The sequence below is a fragment of the Alligator mississippiensis genome, chromosome 3, assembly GCF_030867095.1.
Source record: "Alligator mississippiensis isolate rAllMis1 chromosome 3, rAllMis1, whole genome shotgun sequence".
Classification (NCBI taxonomy): domain Eukaryota; kingdom Metazoa; phylum Chordata; order Crocodylia; family Alligatoridae; genus Alligator; species Alligator mississippiensis.
Window position 1 is genome coordinate 68,465,042 of NC_081826.1, and position 19,658 is coordinate 68,484,699.

At 41.8% G+C, this 19,658-nt stretch overlaps 1 protein-coding gene across 2 annotated transcripts in view; it reads left to right on the top strand.

Annotated features, from left to right (window-relative positions):
- The window catches only part of CA8 (carbonic anhydrase 8), an 86,323-nt gene extending 71,336 nt beyond the window's left edge, over positions 1-14,987 (top strand). Inside the window, exon 9 of one of the 2 annotated variants that reach the window (XM_006270727.3) lies at positions 923-14,419. The gene's annotated coding sequence lies outside the window, so the exon portion shown is untranslated. The other variant, XM_019498671.2, reaches the window with a different exon arrangement.
- Positions 14,988-19,658: the final 4,671 nt, after the last annotated feature.

Consider the following 19,658-nt stretch of genomic DNA (forward strand, 5'->3'; position numbering starts at 1 on the left):
TCTCTCTCTCTCCTTTTGCAATTATCTTTTATATACAGATAATATCACTTACAGAAACTGTTAAATAGACTTCAGTGCAATGGCTTAACATTCCTCCCTTTAAATATAGCATACATATTTTTTTCTATGTAGGTACTCTCAAGTATTTTATAACTGTGGGAAATTCAGGCCAAATAGATGTTAACAGTGAAAATGTAGGTCCTTGTGTTAACATTGCTTTCCTACTGCTTTATTTAATTTTTGGACACTACCTTAAGTTTAGTCATACATTGCTTAAATGGTGCTTTGTAGTCACAAAATGTTACCTCTTTAATCTTGAAATGGGTGATTCCAATCCAACCCAGATCCTGCATAAGAATTACTGGGATATTATCTCAGTAATATTCAAGTACATTTCAGGCCATTGTAGGTAATTCAATTCTTTGTACCAGTGACATTATTTGACATGCTTTCTTTGAATTTTAAGCACGAAAGTGTTTCCTTTACAGACGTTGGAAATGAAATATGAAAATGTTCCCCTTTTCTTTCATGTTTAAAATTTTATTACCTTTGTCAACACTTACAAATAATTGTTTTAAATAATCAGATTTATCTTGGCCATGCTTCAGAAAATAACTCACAATTTTGATTCCCAAAGGATGAAGTTTTACATGTAAAATGCTAATATCACTGTAGGACTGTGCTAAATTAAGGACCCTAAAGTACTGAATGAGATCTATGACTATGAGCATTGTGCAGGCCCACAGGAGACAGATTTTGACTGTCTGCACCCAGTTGAATTATTTGCCAGAGATGTTTTGTTTTTAGTGTTGGATATGTCAAACCAAATAGCACAGAGCAAATCAGTGCATTCTCTTTATAAAGTCTGTCTTTGAGGAATTCAGAGATTGTCTTGTAAGGACTAAAAACTGTCTTTCCACAGTGTGGCCTAAATCATCCCTTGTACAGAATAACAAAAAAGAAAGAAAGGAAGGAAATACTTACATTCCCTTTGTGGTATTGTCCTGGCACTGTCCACTGCTGGAAATGTTTGAGGGACTTCAGTCTTTTCGCAACACTAAAGGCTTCAAGGATCCATGGAGAAAGCACCTTTTCTGCTATGTGGAGCCAGGGAAACATTTTGCTTTGCATGTTCTTCACCTCAGTAAAAGTATGGCTTCAATAGGATCTTCCTGATACAGACTGAAACCCCCTGTCACTATTTAGTAGCAGCTGTGAAGGTAACAGAGTACCCAGCTATATTATCTCTCACATGCAAAAGTAGAGGATGGTGTTGGGGATGCTATCATTTCTACTGTCAGACTGTTTCCTGAAACAATGCCAGTACACCCAATAATTCATGGAGGGGCATCCATGTACTAGGCAGCTTACAGGTGTAAAAAAACCCCAGCACTTTAAACTCTGTGCACCCACACGCAGAGCACAATGCATGCTCAGAAGAAGCATCGCATTAGCTGGACCTGGCTCACCCAAAATTTGTATAGATTGGGTGTTTTAGTGAGGCGTTATGGTGCTTTTATTTAGTAGGTGATTGAATCAGCTTTAAATAAAAAAAATGCCAAAAAGCCCTGCTGAAGCACGCAATCTATACAAACCCTGCAGAGCTGGGTCAAACTAATGCGGGAGAGCTTTTTGGAGTTTTTATCTAAAGCCAATTCAATCAGCTACTAGATAAAAGCACCAAAAAAGCCAGTCTAACACACCCAAAATATACATATGTTGGGTGAGCCATGTCCATCTAAATGCGATGCTCTTTTGTGGTTCAACAACCTGCACATATTGCACATTAAACCACTCATGGCACTGCTAATTTGCAGCACAGGGGCAAAATTTGGTACTGGGATTTCCCAGTAGCAAAAAAGCAACCCCCCCGCAAAACCCAAAAACCCCTGGAAAAAAAAAGTGATGCAAAGCACACCAAAATAGTGTGCAGTGGGACAAACATGGAGACGGGGAAGCAGGCAGTCCATCTCTACATGCTGCTGTGGAGTCCCTACGGTGATGTAGACCACGCCCCTGTGAGCTGTGGACAGCTGGCTGGGGCACTGTGGGCCTCAGGACAGGGGAGTAGGCTGCCTGCTTCTGGGTCTCCACATGCCATTCCCTGGCTGGCTGGGGCACAGGGTGCCTCAATGAAGTGGCTACCTGCTGGCTAGCCCTGTACTGAGGCACTCTGTGCCCCAGCCAGCCCCTCCTTATAGCACATGGAGCAGCACACCGAGAGCTGGGAGGAGCTGGGCATGGGCAGTTTCCCACAGCGGGACAATGTGTTCTGCAACAAAGTACATATTCAGGGACATGCGCTATGGCACAATGTAGTGGCACAAATTTGTGCTGTTACAAGCTCATGCCCCTGATCATCTGCATGCAGCCTACATGTATAAAGGCTAGCAGACTGTTGATTCTCAGTGCTCCTATATATAGATAATATGACCATCTTCTGTTTTTCAAGTCAGCATAGTGCAGCTGTTTGGTAGCTGGTTTGCTGCCAATAAACATGGTAGAACCCTTCACAAATGTCAGAGTTCCCTTGACTTCATTGGTCTATCAGAGAAAAGCAGAAACAAATGATTAAGGGGAATGTGGTAGACAGACAGGAAGACTAGAGAGAAGTCAGAATGAAGCAGGATGTGGGCTCCATGTATGCCACATTCATAAATCTGCAGAACATCTGCTCCTCAGCACTGATTGAATCTCTTGCAGTGCTAAGCAAAACATTGTGTAATTATGAAACAATGTAATATAGTACAATGGCAATAGATTTTGGTAGTGCATTTAAAGAGCTCTAAAAAACGGAGGCTAAAATGACAAACAGATATTTTATTCAAAGTTTAAACAAACGAATAGTATCTTTTGCAGTCTCTCTATACAATCAGTATACGCACTAGTAAATCTATAAAGTAAAATTTAGAGACGTAGCATAACCTTTAGTGTCAACAGTCAGGCATTTTAAATGCTGAATTAATACTGATACCAATCAGTGTGAATATTAGAAATGGGAATTTTGTTATGCAGTGTTGGCTACTGGGATGATATTTCCAAAAGCATCTCTTCTACAACTTCTTTGCTAAAATGACAGAAAAAGACACAGCCTTAGGGTTTTCCAAATAAATATTATGAAACCACAGTTAACATGTCCAACAATATTTTTCTCTCCTTGTCCCTCCCACAACAGGGTTGATCTTTCTTTGAAAGATCGTCATGGGTCTTGTTACCTGCTAAAAAAACAACCTGTTCCTTTTGCTATTTCCAGCCTTTCTTGAACCTCTCCAGCCCACATCACAGGGCACCTATACATGTGATGAACTTCTGCTCTGACACGTGCTAATTAGCATATGTCAGGGCAAACTCAATTAATCAAGTCTGTGTCACGTGTATTCAGCATCCCTTTGTTTCAGGATGGCAGCAGGGGTGCTTTAACTACAGCTCATCAAACAAGCTTTAGTTAAAGCATGCCTGCTGCCATTTTGAAATGTGGGATGCTGAATACATGTGATGCTGCGGGCATCTGAGAGCTGCTCTAATTGAAGTGTCCCCCCTCCACCCCAGAGCATGTATATAGATGCCCACAGATCGCTGGCTTGAGTTGATTCACAACAGTCTAATAACCTAGTTGAGATGCATGAGGCTAAAACCTCTTATTTATTTTTTTTGCAGGGGGTGGGGGGGATGCGGTTAAATTCAACCATGCAAAGTTCAGTACAATAAGAATTGATTTTAGAAGAAGGTGATCAAGTGAAAATAGGAGCAGTGTCACAAACTCTTGTGATTTTATTGAGAGACATGCAATATTTTCCGTTTTTTGTAAAGCCTTTCAAGCTTGGATTAGGTCATTGCTCAATAAACTTGAGTTTTTATTTTTTCTGTGCAGAAAACCTCAAAAATGTGGATTTGAAATGCTTAAGATCTAGCAGGCAAATAAAGAGTACCTCAAATGTATTACATTTTTACAAATCCAATCTTGTGATATATTGGGACCCGACTCATTTATTTTTGAATGAGCAAAGTTGTCAATATTGCAGAAGTTTAACACACAAATGATCTTTTTGGGCTAAGCACATACTTATCTGATGTGTAGACAGGCACTTTTTCAATAGTGTATTTTTCATTGGAGATTGCACTGTGTATGATTTCCTATTGATCTATTACCCTCTACATAATCTTTGTCACTTTGCAGATAACAGACTTGATAGATGTGCCTCGTGCTCTGTTATATCAATGGAGCAGTCTTCAAATACCTACTAAATCCTTAATTCTGGAATATGCTGAACACTGGCTTTAAATCAGCAAGGAACTTAAACATGTCAAATTTTAGTCACAAGTAATTACATTAATTTCAGTGGCACTACACCTGCTTGAAGAGTAGATGCATGTTAAAGTACCTTGCAGAACTGAAATTGTTGAGCCTGATCCTACGTGCATTGTAGCTAATTGTAAAGCTTCCATAAATTTGAATGCTGCAGAATTAGGCTATAAATGCTAATTTCAAGGGTAAATGAAATCAAGGAGAATCTTTCCATTGACTGCAATGACTAGTTAAAATTATTGTTGGGGAAAAATATTTGCACTACTTTAAGGATACATTTTAATTTGTTTTTCCATTGGGGGGGGAAAAAAAAACAACTAAAGAATTGGTCTGCAATATATTATTCTTTTTTAAAAGTGCTTTGAATTACATAAAATATCTTTTAAAAAAATTTTGAGCCCTACATCAAATAGGTTATTTTATAGCCATGGCAATAGTTCCCCATCACCCCGAGACCTAACCTAAATCTGATGGTCATGACTGATTTTAAAACTCCCTACATTGTGGGCCATGTATATACATATATTTGTCTGCTCTGACATGCAGGAAGGCATTGAAGCAGACTCAGTCAAGTCTGCTCTGCACACAAGCTGACGCTGCATTGCATGTTTGTATAAGTGGTGAAATGTGCGTCACCGCTGAGAAAATGGTGGTGGTGCGCTTTTGAACTACCTTTGATGTACTTTATTTCAAAAAGCGCACCACCACCATTTTCTCAGTGCTGATGCACATTTCACCGTTTATACAAATGTAACTTGTTCAGAGAGGTATGAGCTTTCATAGGCTTTGTGAGATATATTTGACAAAGTAGATTGTAGGCTATGAAAACTTATGCCTCTTTGAATGAGTCGGTCTATAAAGGTACCACACTACCCTATCTTCTGCCTAATTTTAGACTGACAAGGCAAACTAACTTTCTCTTTCTGCTATGTCATGTAGCAGTGGGTCTGTGTAGTGCATGGGAATGAGCACTGTATTCATAAACATAATATTGTACACTTGTATGAAACTATGGAGTGTGAATGAAAGCCCAGATCCAGGTTGATACATACAGTTAAACATCGTCATTATGAGTCTGAATTAAGGATGCTGCAATTCTGTTTACTGCCTTTTCTTGGTGAACAGCCGAGACAGATTTCTGAGAACATGACATTTTTATGGAAGTTGACACTACCAATCAATATGTATTTTTCATCTGTGTTACCAGAAGCATTTGCAGTTCCTAAGGCTCACAAAGAAGTCACCCTGGGGAAATTTCAACACTTTGGGATTTTATCCTTTCCTGTTATGTTGATGCAGTAGCTGGAACAAGTTTCACCAGTCATTCATCATTATGATATTATTACCATTCTTCTCTTTTTCCTCGTTTCAAAAGCACTATCAACAGTGGCTTGTTAGAAATATAAATATTGTGGTTTTTTTTCTCTAGACATGAAAAAAGTAGGGTAATTTAAACATTTAAAAATGGTTCTGTTTCTCAACGAAGGGATTTTTCAGCCTAACCATTTCAATTCCTCTTCTTGTGTCTGCTGGTTCTGTGTTTAAGAGAGGATTGGCCTGACAGTTAATTCTCCCCATTTCATAAGACTCTACAGTATGTTGTCAGTAATGTTTAGCATTGTGCTTCCTTTTATAATGGCTGTTATATACCATCATGATGCTCCACAGTCTGTCCCCAAATCAGCAAGGGCCTGGATCCCCTGAATAGTTCTACTGAAATCAGTAGGAGTATTTACATGCTGCTGGATCAGAACACAAGTGCTTAGCACTAGAGATGACCAGGGTTCAAATGACACTCACTCTTGTTGGGGTCCGCACAAAAAAAAAAAATAAAAATATTAAACTGGCTCATAGATTAACAAGTCCACCTAAGTGAAGGAGCAATCTGATTGGAGATCCCCCTCCCCCAGGTTGATTTTCAAATATTATAGGGGGGCTCTCATTTCTTGTGGGGTGTTCAGCCCCCTGAGCTCCCCCTTAATTTGCACCCTGGGGATGATTGAGCCCATAGGGAACTTGTACACGTGATGAATGGCTGTTGTATATGTGATAAAATTGCCCCTTTTAGTGGTTTAATTGCCTAACAGTGTACATGTTTGGTGGCATTGCAATTAAATTTCACAACAGTGTACATCTGCAGCGGCACATTTTGATTTAACTGACTCTTTATGTACCAAGGAAAAACACATTTGAAGTATTTTGGTTTGCTGCTTAACAAATTACAGAGATATTTGTCATGTGTACAAGGGCCCACACATCTGGAGGTGGCAGCAGGGATGGTGCATGGGGTGCTGGAAGCCCAGGCATACTCTGGGAAATTCAGGCTTGGAGGGCTTCCAGTGCCCCATGCATGGTCCCTGCCACCTTCTCCAGCTGCCAGCACATCCAGTTGCCCTCCTGCCATGTTCCTTCACTGCCCCAGGGGCAAGCTTGCCCATTCCTGGATGGTCAGAAGCAGCAGGAAGGTGTCAGGGATGGTGCATGGGGTGCTGGAAGCCCACCAAGCCCAAGTTTCCCCGAGCATGCCTAGGCTTCTAGTGCCCCTTGCACCACTGGATCTAGTGGGTGCTAGCTATGTGGGCAGCACCCACACAGCTAGCACCCCACCTGAGCAGCTCCAAGGGGTGCCACCACCATGTAAGGAAGCACTGGGCCCCCCTGCAGCTCAGGGGCTGTGCAGCCCAGTGGCAACTTGTGTGGGCAGGCTCCACTGAGAAGAAAAAAAAAAAGTGGCAAGGGGCCTGATTTTTTTTTCCCCTTCCAGAGCCTGCCCATGTCTCCTGTAGCCAGAAAGTGAGCTGCCATTGGATTCCAAGGCCCCTCAGCTGTGAGGGGGCCCTGGTGCTTGCCTCCTGAGTGGCAGCACCCCCCAGGTGGTACCCGCCCAGTGGCACGCCATCCAGGCAGTCCCAGGTGGTGCCACTACTGCAGAGGGAAGCACCAGGGTCACCCACAGCTCAGGCAGTGCTCAGTCCACCAGCAACTTGCTCACATGGGCAGGCTCAGGAGTGGGGGAGGGGAAAGAAAAAAAAAAAAGGATCAGGCCCCTCACTGCTTCCCCCCCCCACCGCTTCAGCAGAGCCTGCCTGCAGCAAGGGTTTGGGGGGCATGAGATGCAGGGGCACTTCCACATGCCTTAGTGGGCCTTATGCCCAGCCCTACCCCCTCACCAGTTGTCTATCAGCACCTGCGGCCTGGGGGTAAGAGTGGGGGAAAGAGAGTCTCCCTGCCACACAGACCCAGCCTGGCTGGCTTGGGTCTTAGGGTGGGTGGGGCTGGGCCAGGTCCATTCCATGTGGCAGGGGGGCTCCCTTCCCTGCCACCCCCAGCCGCAATTTCTGGCACAGCAAAAAGCCCCATGCTGCAACTTCTAGCTGCCATTGTCAGGAGTGGTAGGGGAAGGAAGCCACACTACTGCAAGGGCCTCCCCATTGTGACGGTTCTCCTACAGCTTGTGGCTGGGGTCTTGCAGTGGGTGGGGGGAAGGTTCATGCTGCAGGGCGTCTCCTTTCCTCCCCTCCCCTCCCCCACTTGCCCTGAGTTTGGTGACAGCTATAATTAGAAGCTGCAGTGCAGGGCTGAGCTGCCTGGCCAAGTTTTTTCATGTGCTAGGAATTGCAGTAGGGGGAAAGGGAGCCTGTTTCCCCTGCCCCTGCCCCCGCCCCCCACCTCTGGCCACTCAGGGAGAAGACAACCTTTTCTGTTTCCTCTCTGTGAGAGCCTGGGGATGGGGCTGTGCTGGTGCTTCTCTATTCAGCCAAAGCTAGCAAGCCACTTAGCAAGTTGCCTAATTTGCAATGCCTTAACTCACGATGGATGTGGTACAGACATTTGATAAAACACTGTAACATAAAGTGCTTTAGTCTAATAGCACATCCATCAAGTATAACTTAGAATGGGGATCCACCATTTTTGAAGCACTTCACGTACCATGAAAGTCTGTTCTGTTATGGCTTTGAAGTGCTTTCTGTGCACTTAATGCACATTAAGTATAACATCTGCACCTAGCTTAAGATGATGTAGTAACTTTTTAATCAGCATATTGCAATACCACACAACAGGTAAGGAAAGAAATTAAATACACTGCTTTATTCAGCTAAGTGACAGAGGGGGAATTTAAGGAATTTCATAATGCAACCTAAGTGAAACTTAAATCCTGATGGTCACACCTCTACTCTTCAGTTTTTAATTAATCATTTTTATGTGGACTAATTTAATTAAAATTGAATGTATATTAAAATATATGTTAATGAATTAGAAGATACATCTGAAAAATGTACTGTTGACAACCAGGGAGGTATTCATTTTAGAAAACACAGCAAAACACTTATGATTTGTGATTCTAATTTTAGCTCAGAGTAATTGTTCTGTGTTATTACTAAATTCTTTATCAACATTTATGAGCTATAGAAAAATGTGTATAGTGCAGGGCTTATTAAATAAGTAATTATTTTTTCTATATTTTTATATAATCCACAACTTGGAATTAAACTTACTCATCTCTGGGTATTATCAATGACCTGCTGGCAAAATGCATACAATGGGGGTCTCATCATGGTGCATAGCACTTAACTCTGAACAGATAAGTAGTTTTGTTGCGTACTGTTGATTCCAATGGTAATAATCAATAATAAGATAGAATTCAACATAGGTAATATCACAATCTGGCCTTAAATAAATAAATCAGAAAATCATGGGAAAAAAATCTTAAGATGTTGCAGAAAAGTGAATTTTGCATCAGAGAACTCTTCTCTTCACATCTGAATCCATGCCCCAAACGTGGACTCAGAGGCTGTGTCCAAATGAGCACAAATGTGTACTATGTGGTGCTGCAGATCCGTCTGTGATGCCATACGCTGCATATGCAGATGTTCCCCATGCTACCTTGTAGTGCAGGGGTTGAGGTTTTTTTGTTTGTTTTTTTTGACACCAGGAGATCCCAGGGTCAAAAAATCCCATACCAAAAAAAAAAGCTGGGTTGGTGTACATGGCAGCAGTGTGCATCATCCAGAACTGGAGCCTGGCCAGCTGGAGCTAGCTGCCAGCCAGGCTCCCAGCTGCAGGACTGCCATGGCTGCAGCTCCCCAATGCCCCCAGGACCCCAGGTAAGGCTGCTGGGGCTAGCACAGTTGATGCCCCCCGCCTCCCTTATCCCACCTAGGGTAACCTGCTGTGCACCAGGGGGCGTGTAGCACGCGTGTTCTCTGGGGACAAGTAGCAGCAACACAGGGTGTGCTGATGCTACTTGTCCCAGGGAAACAAACATCCACCCTCATGTGGATGCAGCCAGCAGTACCGTCTGTTTTTACTCCACGATCATGATCATTTTGTAGCAAAATGTCAGAGTGGTTTTGCCACCCATTCTCCCTTGAAAAAGAAAAATTAAAATTTGGGGTGTGTTGTTATTGCTTGGTTGCAAGGACTTTTAAAAAATTTAAATTGAGATAAGACTTTAAATTGCGTAATATTGGAGAAGTGGAAAGAGATAATGGGAGGAAGCTGGAGTAATGGCAAGGGTGAGGTGGTGCAAGGTGCAGAAGGAGAGAAGCTTTACTAAAGAAGAATGAGGGGACTGAGAATGCCAACAAGTTAGGTCACTAGCCATTTCAGCAATGGGAAAATTCTTCTGATGCCCTGCAGGTGTCCTGGCCAGGGATTGCAGCCTTTATTCCTCTTCTGCCACCTTAACCAGCACACTCCCTTTACTCCTGGATGCCTCCCTAAAACCGTTAGAGATGCTTTACCTGAAACCGTTCTGACAGACTTGCTGGTGGTATACAAACACCTTTGAAAAACAGTTCATTAGATGAGTGTTTTATGACACCTCCCTAACTTTCTCTCTCTCCATGTCCTCTATCACCAATGGTTGTTTGTATGGTTTGTTACTTAAACAATAAATATATATCTGAATCTCTTTCTACTGCTATTTCTCTATGAAGTCATAGTCCTACGCTTAACAAAAACTACCCACAGGGGCAGATCACTATGATTTAAAAAAAAGTTTTGATCAAGAGGATTTTCTCTGAAGCAATAAATGCTTTTAGGCAAGTGGCCTTTGCAATAATATATTAGCAGAATTGCCTTGAAAACGGAACAGTTGTCAATTTTGTAATGAAAAAATCAGTAATTCTATACTGCTAATGAAATATGTCAATATTTATTTCTTTTACAATTGTTTTAAAGTGTGGTATGATGATAATAGGCCACCAAACTCCCCTGAGTAGAATGATTCAGCAAGCTGCTCTTTAGGAAAGAATGCTTCACCTGCCTTGTACCTCAAAGCCAACAGGGCTAGTTTTTGCGTGCAGGATTCCACACAAAACAGCTTGCAGGCTTAGAGGCATAAACTGCAAACCAACGTTGCATCTGGGAATTCTTCTAAATATGATTACACACACCTTTCCTAGAGGTATGTGAAGCAGATGTTTCATCGGATACACAGTTTTTGTCTACCTTCTGTGCTATCAAACAATACTCTATGGGATAAATATTACTACTTTTAGTTCACCAGCCAATATATGAAAATACATACTTTGGTTAGTTTATAAAGGTACAAATCTACCCTGCCTTCTTCTTTAGTTCAAAGGGAATTTAATTATGATGGTGAACTGAGACTAAAGGGTAAACATGAATAATACTGTAAATCTTCCAAATGAGTCTCTCATCATTCAGTACTTCTGGAAAAAATACAATGCAAAATCCTCACATTTGTTCATAATTAGACTCCTTTCCGTAAGCATTTCTTTTAATACAATAGTTGCCTAAATCCCAATTCAACTTAATTTCACTGACTTTGATTTCTGGACCAAAAGCATTAAGCTTGAACTCAGGGAAAAATGTATAATGTGTTCATTCAATTAAGGAGTAATTAGATACTCAATCACCCTTACATCACACTAGGGATTAGTCAAGAAAGAAGAGAGATACTACTCACTTCAGTGGATTGAACAGTTTTGTTAATTAGTTGAGTGCTAATTGAGATTGAGAAAGTGTCAGTGTGTCATAACATATGCTTGCTGACACTTAAGCCTTAAAAAGCAAAATTTCTGGTTGCTTTCGAGCACTCTGGATCAGTACTTGCAAACTGATCCAATGACTTACTTGAAAGTTAATAGGAGCTTCTTGTCTTCTATGGATTTGGAGTATGCCTCAAATATCTAAGCACCCGCAGATAACTGTGCCAACAATACTAATGATGTGTTTTTTATTATATGTAGTTATGTTATAGGTGGTGCAAAGTAGCCCATTAAGAATCTATTGTTCTGGGCATTATATAAAATCGGTAAGAGACAGCCATTTCCTGAAGACTTAACAGTGTTGGAACTTGCAAGAAAATGGCATTTGGCATCAGGAAGTTGACTTCACGTTCTTCAAATAAACCTGCCTCCAGCTCTAGGGCTTGGGAGAGACAGTACACTTAAACTGGTTTAAGTTATCAGAAACTGGTTCAAACCTGTAACAGAACACAAGTTCAGTGCACATAAACCAGTTTCAAAATGGCTGAAACTGGTTTGAGATAAACCTGGTTGAATGTAGTATCAGACATAACTGATTTGGGTCAAACCGGTTTATGCAACGTCTGTCCCAGACTCCTTCCTGGTTTAAATTAAACTAGTGTCCCTCAGCAAACTTTTCATTTGGCATCAGGAAGTTGACTTCACTTTCTTCAAATAAAACCTACCTCCAGCTCTAAGTGTTCCTTGAGAACCAATGATACTAGGGATAACATGCAAGTATGAGAACACCTGTAGTAGATTTGATTTAATCTTCATGTTAGATCTTCAGCTTCATGCAGCTATACTAACAGGGCAACTGCTTTCTAACCAGACTGTCCCTGGGCTACTGTATGAAAAAGCAGGAACACACCCAAGCAGAGGGGCTACAGCTTAATATCATATATTGTTTTAGATGAACACTTGCACCTCAGCCCTCACTATTCTGCATTGCATATTTAGATATAGTATATTTGACATTAAATTTACCTCAAAAGATTGAAAATGTTAGTACAGGGGTTTTCAACTGGGGGTATGCATACCCCTGGGGGTACTTCCTCCACTGCTGTTGGTTGGTACTTCCACTGACCCCCCCCACCTCAGGTCACCGATCAGTCACTGGGGGACTGCCCCCCAGACTGGCTGCTGCGGGGACTCCTTCCTTTTCAACCGGCCACCGGGGGTACACTGACCCAAAAAGGTTGAAAACCCTTGTGTTAATAAGTTAGGACGAAATGATCCATTATCACATTCACCTCATTCTGGCCTGGGAAAGGGTGCAGGAGAAACTTGGATAGCTGGTCTTCTGAGCTTTATACATCATTTGATTGGAATGCTATGGGTATGTGTAGAGCACCTAGCACAATGAGGTCCCAAGCTATGATTAGTGCTCCTACTTTCTGTCTTTATTAATAGAAAAATGGACACCAAGCACTACCTGCTAAACATCTCCTAGAACAGGGGTGACCAAGATACAGTACACAGGCTGGATCCAGCTTGCAGAGTTGTGTCAGCTGGTTTGCAGTGCTCTCCATGGATCCAGATTTTCGGTGGTGGGGGAGCAGCAGCAGCAGCTTTCTGCAGCTTCTCTTGTCACCACATTTCTGGACCCAGGGGGAGCCCCCTGGACTGGATAACATGAGCCCACAGATTCAGCCTGTGGACCAGCCCCACACCACTCACCCGGCTCACAGAAAGGCCTTGCACACTGGATTTAGCCTGCAGGGCTGAATCACTTTATCATGATATGGCCACCGCTGGGATGACCATGATGTTCCTAGGGCATTGTGACCATGCCAGCTCTGCCCTGTTGGTGCCTACTAATCTCTCCTGTTATGTCTTCCTGTTATAAGTTATGAATTGGGAGGCTGCCTTTGAGTTGCTGCCTGTCACTCCTCTAAACCCTATGGGTTGCTAGACCCCTTTATTGTTTCCCACACTCAGAAGGTGCCTTATGATTTAGGCCATAAGGCTTGGGGATATGCATGACTTCAAAACCACCCCTTTATCATGCCCCATGACTCACAGATGTTATGTAGAGGTTGTCTTCTTGTGTTGGGGTCAGCTCACTCCCTGTCACTGCACCCTTTCTGGTGCTGGGGTCTCCACACTGTAGTGTGCCCCAGTGAGTCCTCCTCCTCTCCAATAGCCTCATCCCGGTCCACCAATTTAAATAACAACAGAAAGCACAAGTCCCTGAGCTATAACACAATCATAACATAGGGTCCACGCTCTAACCTCTTTTAGAAAACAAACTTCTCTCTCACTTTACTGGGCCTCCCCCTCCCACCAGTATCTATGAGCTCCTATAGCCCCTTAATCCTACCAGAAGCAGAATAGGCAATCAAGCATCTCCAGTTAGCTTCCTCTATGAATGCACCTTCCCTCTTAGCTGTTGCCAGAGAACTAACGTTCTAGTCCCAGCCGTGGGATTTGTGTGCGCCCAGAGCCCTGCCTTCTTCCAGGCAGTTGACCAGGTGCAGGCTAATTCCCTCATGACCCTGCTGCCACAGTAACCTGCACCTGTGGGGTTTCTGCCTGACTGCTAGGGCTCTCTCTCTAGGCAGTTGCTGCCCTTAAGGGAGCAGGCACCTTAGTGCCCTGCGACAGACTTGAACACCACTGTCCCAGACGGTTCTCACCTGCAGACTGCAATGACATGTGGGGTGCATAATCCATTGCATAGTTTGCCTTATCTAATTTACCATTCGTAGTCTTCATGTTAGCAGCAGTTTACTATTTGGTCTAGAATGGCCCTTTTGAGATGTTATTGTAATGAAATGTTTCATCTTCTTGTGAGAACAGAGATAGCACTGCCAGAACATTCACATCAACAGATGCTTAATTTTCAATGGAAATCTTGTCCAGAAATATTTGTTGCTATATTTTTCTCCCTCACAACAGTTTTACTTCAGTGACCTCTGTGAGTTTCCTTCTGATTTACATTGACGAGAGAGAAGAATCAGGCCCATCATATCACTTGAAGGATATACCCTGAAACTCCCCCCACCTGCTGTCATGAAACTCCTGTTTTTAGTTTCCCCCGTCGCCCTGGCTAGAGATAAACAGTCTTTCAGACCCACTGTGGAGGAATTTCAGTAACATAATTGTTTCATTCTCTTTTCAGAGAGGGGGAAGACAATGCTCCCACAGTGCCCTTGGATGAGAAATGGAAACTTTTGAGGCTGCTGCTTCAGTTTAACCACAAAGCCTGTATTGTTTGCCTTCATCTAATTCAGTCTTGATAGACAGCTGTGACAGTTGGTCTGTCCACATGGTCCAGTGAAATTCTGGGAATGGGCTGTACATTAAAAGAAGAAAACGCGTTAAATCTTCCAACTCATTGCTGTTAACATTTCATAATTACTACCATTTATATCACAGTTTCTTTACCAGAACACCCTCTAGTTGTGTACAACTCAAATAATATTAGCGTTTAGTTTGGTGTGAATGAAAACATATATACACTCAAGGCAAATGCATCTTTCTTCTAGACTGTAGATTTTTTTTTTAATTTTGTAGTCTTAACTTCATGTTTTGTCACTAACCAAAAATTCTTTTGTGGAGAATAGTTGAAAATATGTTAATAAAATAATTGTTCGCTCACAGGGAAGATAATACAATTTTCAGGATGGATTCTCTCTTCCCCCTCCCTGCAACTATGGATTAAAATATCAACACAAAGTTTATTTGAATTGCAACGGAGTATCATTTGTATTCATAGGATTCTTTTAAAAATATGACAAAATTAACTGACATGTAAACAAGAAGAATTGTCTTGATGATTTTCTGCCCAGTGAATAATATAAATTTGCAGAGAAATATGCAATCCTGAAGTAGAAAACAGCAGGCCTTCATCCTTCTACATATTGTGCAGTGCACAAGAAAGAAAGGTTACAGATGAAGCTAGAAATTGATAAAAAGACTGAGTTACACTAGAACTGAACACTTTTGCTGCCCCTTAGCACAGTGTTCAGTAGTACAGGCAGTACACTATATTATTTGAACCCAGCTAAGGAGATAGTGGTTTTTGAAAAGGAAAATTTGTCTAGATCAATCCAACATACAGTCTACGGTCCCCTCAACAGCATATAGGTGCAAAAGACAAAAATATTTAAGGCTGTCAGAGGAAAACTTTGATCTACGTATGTAATGTTGTACGCTATATTATCAATGCTAGAATTAGGCACAGAGAGCACAGGTCTATGTGAGGTGACACACACTCAGTCACAGATGGCAAGCCCCAAGCAGGGTCACAACGGAGATGCAAACTAAACACGAGGCTCAGGAAGGAGAAGCTACCACAGAAGAGCACATTGGTGGGTCATCAATCATGGAGGCATCACCAGATGAGTGACCACAACATCACAGTGCATGTCTGATCCATGTTTTCAGCTCTATACGATGAGTGGTTGCAGCATAACCATTTTGCATCATTCTCACAATTATTCATCAGGGCAGCCAGGCACAGGTTGGATGTTACAGACACCATCACTTTCAGGTGGAGCGGCCTATTGATAAACAAAAGCTGTCCTTTATAGCATGCAATGCAATAAATGCAGAGAACATATACAACAAACTGCAGATAGGATACATGCCTAGAATGAAACTATTTTCAGGATAAAAGAGGTTGGTGCTTTAAAACTACTAACAGTGAGTGCTAAACTCCCTTTGAAAATCTCACCCTACAGGTTTAGGGGTAAATTTGATGTCACTGCCAGTTTATACCCGGTTTTAACAACTTTTCCTCTATGGCCAACTTTTATGTCATCTGGTCAGGGACCAAAATGATCAAGGCTGACAATTAGCATTCAAATAAAAGACATCAGATCACTGAGCATCCACTACCACCTCCCCAGTGACAAAAGAGCTGCTAAAAAGTGTCTGCTGCCTCCTCCTCTTTTCAGTAGCAACTCCCCCCACAACAGCAACCACAGCTAGAAAACATCCATAGCAACCGAAGGATTGCCTGTTCCACTGAGGAGCCTTTTCCTGAAAGAATGGAGGAGCCTTTGACTCCCTCTCTTGAAAAAAAGGTGGGGGGTTACCAGCCAAGAAGCACTGTCCAGCCAGCATGGATTAGACTGGATCGGCTGCATTTCTGGTCAATGACTTGGCATTTTCCTTGGTATCCTGCTTCAGAATCTCAACTTTCCTTTTACAGGGGCCAGACCTGAAATGAAGTAGCAGATTTCCTCCAGCAGAGGCTGTGTCCCCATGTTTTACTAGTGAAGGAAAACTCCAAAATGCAAAATCAAGCTGTGAACCCATTGAGTTACTGGGTCAGATGTAGCTGATTCAGAAGAGATCTGGTTGAAGACATTTTCTCATTTGCACATAACATATTAAAACCACTTAGTATTAGCTGAAAGAACTGCAGTTTTAATGTGGCAAATTGACCTTACAATGAAACTAGAACTATATTTGTTCTCTAAATAAAATGTGTTCCTTATCTTGGACTGTACTATATTTTGCTGACTCTGAAACAGGGGATATGTTGAAAAGCAAATGATGTAATGTCTCCCCTAAAAAAGTCAATTATTTCCTTTTCCTGTGCTCCCTTCCTGTGTTTACTGCACTTTCCAGCTCAGCTTTGTACACTGAAACCCAGAAGGCTAAAGAGTACTACAAATGAGAAAGGGAGGTAGCTTAGCCAATCTGTCCCTCCAACCTTTTTTTTCCTTTATATATTTTTCAAGGTTGTACTTAAAAAAACCCAAAAAAGTAAGAATGACTTAAAACTGTCAGTAGGACTTGGAGCTAGACATAATCCTAACAACAAAGCTGCTTATATAATATATTAATTTTAAGAAGGGGGAAATCACAGCAACTTCTTGGTGTAATGGGTATATAAAGTTAGATAAATCTTTCTGGCTGCAGTGGAAATTCTTTGTGGTGGGATTTGCAAAACTGAACCTCTGTGGTATTACTACCCTCAGTCTATACCCCGAGAGGCATAAGCACATGCATGCCTGTGAACTAGCTTCTATCAATAAAGTGAGGACTGTGTTCTCAATATATGCTTTCTATAAGCCCACTGATACACTATCTATGTGTGTGCCTATAAATATTCAAAGAAATAATAACAGAATAAATGTAAGATGAGGGGAATACATGGTTTTAAATTAGTGGTTTACTTTTTAAAATTAGTTATGTGAGTAATTTCCTGAATCAAATTGCCATTTAACATTTACAATATTTTAAAGTATAAATTGTTAATGTTTTATGTCCCATATAATTTTAAAGACTCCTTAGACACATGATTTAAAGATGCTGAGGCAGATACTGGGCACAGAATAATTGCATAGACAAAATATTTGCATTGCTGAGTGAAAGATTTGTAACATATCCATAAAAATATCCATGACTTTCTTGAGGGATATGCTTACTCTGTGCCCTTCAAGAATGATGTTAGTATTTCTGTTGATAACCCAAAGCCGTCCAACTGTACGTTCAGGGCTTGAGATGAAAGAAAACTTCTTCTATGGATGATATTCCTATCATTTGTGGCTTAAAAATTATTTCCACCAGCCTGTTCTATAGCCAGGAATTCTTGTATTTCCAGGACATTTAGACAGTATGATGACAAGCACAATATAACATTTTGAGAAAAGTGAAATTGTAGCAGGATAAAAGGACGGTCCCTGAGTGGGCCACAACCTGTCTGATAAGAACTATTTGTATTTTTGTGCACTCCAGCTCCCAGATGGTAACTGGAAACCCATTACGGTAGTAGAGTGTCCTGAGCCAACTTAGAAAAATTAATTATGAAGTATGCCAAGCTGACTTGAAACTGTGTAAGTGAACAACTAGAGAGAGTGAGCTCCAAATTTGACTGATCACATAGAAACCCCACACACCAACAATCTACATCAGCCAAACTCATTGGTCAATCATAGTTGAGATGCATGACACTGTTGCTTGCTAATTGTAGAAGCAATAGCTTTGTACAAATTAATCCTTTCATGGTTGTCACAAATGCCACAGTAGGAGGGAGGAAAGACTTCCCTCTCTGTAGAAATGATAGACTCCCTCACTGTCTAAAGCCAATGGAGGAGAAGGATAAGAGAAATCAGTACTTGGCTTAGGGACTGTGGCAAGAGGAAAAGCTTTGGTCTGATGAACAGCTTTCTCACTGGCTGAGTTCCACAATGGATCCATCAACCATCATTAAAGCAGCCAGGAAAGAACTGAAACCACATTTCATGATGTTGATGTGTGAAGTGTTTGCATGCAATGAACCTATCTATATACAAATTAATCCATTTAATTATTACATTTCTATTACATCACATACATGTATATAATCTACATCTATATAACAGTCAAAAACTAAACCAAAACCCTAAATTAGCCTGCATGGATGTGAATTGGAACATTCATAAATTCCAGACTTAAGGCTGCCTGTATCACCTTAATGCAGCCCCTTTATTTATATGCATTAAAATATTGCCATTAGTAATATAATCATGCACTATATTTAATGAGCAGCTATGTAATATTTTGATGTTGTCTTCATTGTTCAAATCATATGCATTATTTGCTGAATGTTATCCAAATCTTGCTGTGATGACAGAATTAATAATTTCCTCATGATTTTCACTCATGCTATTGCATTTGGGAGGGTCAGAAACATTAATGGATTTATATTCACATTAAGTCCTATGAACTGAGGAATTTCTCCATTTTATATGTGAAAAACAGAAGCATAGAGAAATGCAGGTCAAAAGCTTCCAGTAATATTGGGTTGCCATTTGAGCCACATGGAGAAAGACACTTTAGCGTGCTAAGCATTATATACCAGTCAAGTTCCAATTAAATTGAAGTGAAGCTGGGAGTGTGTAACAGAGAGCCTGGGGGCTCTTTGTTCCTTTAAGAGAACAAGCAGCCTAGCCAGGATGCCCTGCAGGCTAGGCAGAGTGCAGCAGCTGCATGTTGCCAGTGCAATAGGCTAATGGAGCAATTAGCAGGCACCTACTGGCAGTCAGCTGACTGGAGGTAGGCAGGGCTCTGGGAGCTTATAAAACCAAGGCTGGGGCTGGCATGAGGAGCCTTTTTCTGGCAGCTGCAGGGGAAGGAGCTTGTGTCCAGGAGAGCTGCCCAGGGACACTGGTCTGATTGCTTTGCTGCTTGCAGGAACGCTCAGACTTGGGTTGCTCACAAGAAGCTAGGCTGGGAGGTATGCTGGCTCAAGGAAGAAGAAAGGTTTGCCCTCTTAAAGGGGCAGAGGGCTACCTTCACTGCTGTGACTTAAGTCATAAGTCGGGGGCTTGTGTTTATACTGGAGGTTTGGGATGGGGCAGGCTTAAGCAGTTACTGTGCCCAAAGTGGGCAGAGAGTGCAAGGTGACAGTGAGATGG